Source organism: Plectropomus leopardus, chromosome 20, assembly GCF_026936395.1.
Source record: "Plectropomus leopardus strain MGB_pleo_1.0 chromosome 20, ASM2693639v1, whole genome shotgun sequence".
Classification (NCBI taxonomy): Eukaryota; Metazoa; Chordata; class Actinopteri; order Perciformes; family Serranidae; genus Plectropomus; species Plectropomus leopardus.
Window position 1 is genome coordinate 21,183,942 of NC_142195.1, and position 4,202 is coordinate 21,188,143.

Here is a 4,202-nt window from a genome sequence, read left to right on the forward strand (position 1 = left end):
TTAAGAATTATATAAACATATACTGTGCTTGTTTTTGTGGAGCCAAGATAATATATGTCAAAGATAAAGTTCTTTTGTTTTTGGTTTTTTTTTGGTTTGAGAATTGCAAATCCAATGCAGTTCCCTGTAGATTCTTCTTTTGGTACAATCAAAATGTGCTCATTCTTCAAGGGCAAGTCACCTCTGACAATGTCAGGCCTATGCACAGTGTTTCAAGTGGAAGGGGCAGTGTACAACTTCCACACCTGCTCAGTTTTTTTTTTTTTTGGTCTGGTCTGTTCTGATGTTTGGTTCCCAACGCTAACATCCTGTAGTCTTTGCTGTTTGAGCCTCTGGGCTCTGTTGTGATTTGCCTGAGGGGGGTGCTGGAGGCTTTTTCAAGATGTACAGGGCAGAGGGCAGAGAAAAACATGAACAAGTTGGTACTTCACCATAAGCAATAGTCAGACACCATCTGTATTCACATGCACTTGTAAATTGCTGTTCAAAACCATGCAAGTCAGAGGAAACTGGAGCCTAATTTGCCAGTAGTGTGTGGACTATTTGAGAAAACCAGAGAACCTGGAGTTAATCTGGCACGAGCTTTAGGAGGATATGCAAACTCCACAGAGATTAGGGCTGAAAGGTTATGGTCTTAGTTTTTCATCTTTCTATCAGTATGTGTAGCTTTATAGGGCCAATTTACTGTCCTTGCCTCAGGCCAGAGAGAGTCAACACAGATATGAAAAGATACACTACAGCATGTGCATGAGAGATGCTATTACTTTTTCTTGTTCTGTAACACACACATGCACGCAAACAGAAAGGTTTAGGACTTACTGAAGTGTACACACAGACAAATGGAAAGTAATCAGTGGGAACAGACAAAAATAATCTTTCAAAATGCAAAAGGTTTATTGCAACATGCATTCTTTCCAATGGTATCTACAGCTGGAAAATATGTCTTAAAACCAGAGATGCAAGAAATAAATATAGGGAAGAAAAATAAATGTAATGTAAAAGAAGAAATATATTTTATTTAAGCAGAAGTAACAATATTGCTCTGTAATATATTATGTAGCAATTAAAAGCCCTACATGCAAGATTTCACTTGAGTAAAAGTACAAAAAATGAATGGCAAAACTTAAAGTATTGAAGTGAAATCACTAGTTAGGCAGAAAGTTACATCATTGTAAATATAATTTAATTGGGATGCAAATACTGATGCTTTAATCCATAGCAGCATTTTAATTTTGCCACTGGAGGTGGATAACATTTGAACTACTTGGATAGTAGTATAAGTATGTATAAAATATGTATGTATATGTATGCATCAATGCTTATCATTCTGGGCTTCTCAAAGTAAATGATACATAATGTTAGCAATCTGATGCTCACACAGTTAACAAGATGCACTTGAAAGCTCAAAGAGAACAAACCTTTCCAGAAACGTTGTTCCATGGGATCATGCACAGAACTCACAGCTGCAACACTGTTTCTGATAAAAGATAGAAGAAGTCTTGGTGGTGGAGACCTGGCCAAACAAAAGTGTCTGCACATTTTGCAGGAAATTTAATTGCTGCCTGTGTTGTGTTCACTGTCAACATTTTTTTTTCCTGAACAAAGTGCTTGTACTACATGGTGGTTGTAAGGAGGTGGTCAGGATTACACAATGTGCTGGACTTGTATACCAGGGTTTGGATACTGATTTCAGTTTGGAAAAGTTTTAGCAACAAAAGCATTTTGGTAAAGGTGTGAGGGATATCTTGCAGTTAAAGGTACTGAATATGTTCTGCTTCAAGTGTGTTCAGTTTGTCAATATTTAACCTTACTCAACATCACCCTTACCCAAATGCTTTAAAATACAAAAAAAAAAGTTCCTTGTGCTTTCGGCATGTTCACAAGACAGTTCTATACACACATTTGGATGCAGAAATACACACACACACACACACACACACACACACACACACACACACACTGTGCTGTGCTGCTTCAACTCTGATCCTGTAAAGGTCACTTCCCATGAGCAGTGGTCTTGGGAGACATGACTGTCTGCTCTGCTCTTCTTGAAACCTTAATGCTATCCTCTCTCACACACTCTCTCTGTCTCACACAAGCACTCCCTCTCTCACATACACATACTCCCTGAAGAGACGTTATAAGCTCATTCCTATAAAGCATCTCTTACCTGTCTGGCTTCTCCGCTCTATGTCTCTGTATCAGTTACTTTGCCTGCTTCTGAGTCTCTCTGCCCTTCTCTGTTCCCTTTACATTGCAGCTCGTCTCTGAGACTGTGAGTCTGTACATTTTCCTCTACTGCTTATATCAGTACCTGCTGTCTGTATATAGCTCTCTTTCTTTTTTATTCACCTACTTTTGTCCAAGTCTCAACCTTCTCTTTGATTTTGGACTGTTGAAGAAAAACTTACATGTGCCCTATTCAACACTGTGCTTCTTCTTTTTGTCATATAGAACAATTAACATTAATGTTGGAACTTATAAAACAAAAGCACAGTGGCTGGAAGATGTTGTTCCCTTCTTCCATTAAGAGCTATAGCTGAAAGATCTATAGAAATTGGCTCTATTTGCATTCATATAGACTAGGTATAAAGAGCAGGTTTTGTTTTGTTTTATAATCTGACATTTAAAAACACAGTGGCCTTTCATTTTTTTTATTGTTTGCATCTTCATAATACAGAGGGGTATCTGGGTAGTTCTGTTTTTTTTTTGCTTGTTTGTTTTTAATAATTTTATCTGAAGCAAAACTTACTTTGATGACTTTCACTAATTGTCATTAGGTGCTGCTCTAATAGTCACTTACTGGGACATGAACTCTCCCTCTTTGTTGTTCTGTGAATGACTGCCAGTTCTGACTTTTGTTTTAGCCTTTTTTCAAAATTTAATTCTTTTGGCATCCAGCAGAATAACATTTCGGAAGCATTTAGGAGCTTAAGTGTCATATATTTGGTAGGACCAAAACAGAGTAAAAAGCAGAGTTAATATTTAACTTTTTTTAAAAAAACAGGACTCAGAATATTATCACAACTCCATATCATTTTTATAATGTGATAAAATGTCAAAAATTATTTTGCTGTCCTAAACAAAACACACACACAAACAAAAAAAGTTTAAACTAAATTTAAAAATAATCCATATCATGTAAAGGTCAGTACAGAATTATTACCAGCGAAATATACTTAAATATATGGTTGTTCTGTGGTTGGAGTTAAAGTATTGCCAGCTGGCTAATGTGTGAGCTGGTGGTCAGTATGGTGACACTGACACCATGATATGCACAGAAGACCACGTCTGTATTAGCCTAACCAGACTGATGCTTGTATGTTTATGAATTAAACAAACTTCAACTTCATCTTTTGAGTTCGACTTACCAACTTTACATTGGTGCATCTCACATTTCACAGACTGCAACCGAGCCAATCAGTCTGTCATCGTGCACGCAATTAATTCACACCTAAAAGTAAAATGAAATTCATGCTACCTTCAGGTGCCTGCTTGAAATACCAGAATTACAAATTTAAATGAGACATTTCACTCATCGATGCCTTGGTGGATGGACAGCATCATGGTTCAGTTGAAGCTATTCTGCACAGTGCAAATTAAATCAGTTCTTTACAGAGCAGCATACAGTTAACACACAGTTTGAGATGTGTTATTGTAAATATATAGCCCTATGAATCTTCACAACTCAGCTGTCAATTTGGACTTTCATTATCATGTGAAGATGACACACTAACTCTTTTTTGGGGCTCATATGAACTGCAATGCTCAATATAATGTCCTTAAAGTTTATCATTGTAGCTGGAGAGATACAATTTTTAAGTGCATGTTTGGTGTGAATAGGACTGTTCATTTTCTTTAATGTTCTTTTTTTCTCTTTGTATATGAACACGAATTGGCTCTACAGAGCATGCTATGGAATTCTCTTTCATGTCAGATAAACAATCATGTGAAGTCTGATGAATAGATAGTTAACATCTGAAAGGGTTTTTTCTCATTATTCTGTTCCCTGTTGAAATGTCACTGCTCTTCTCCTGGTTTAGAGTTTGTGAATCCAAGCCTGTAAAAGAAGGAAATAAAAGATTATAACTGCGCTCCAACAAGCTCTCCCTGCTGAGCAGGAGAAAATTTCACACAAAAGGGAGTTCGTTAATAAGCTGCCTCTCGCTGCTCCAGATATGACTCAGATTCAAAATACACCT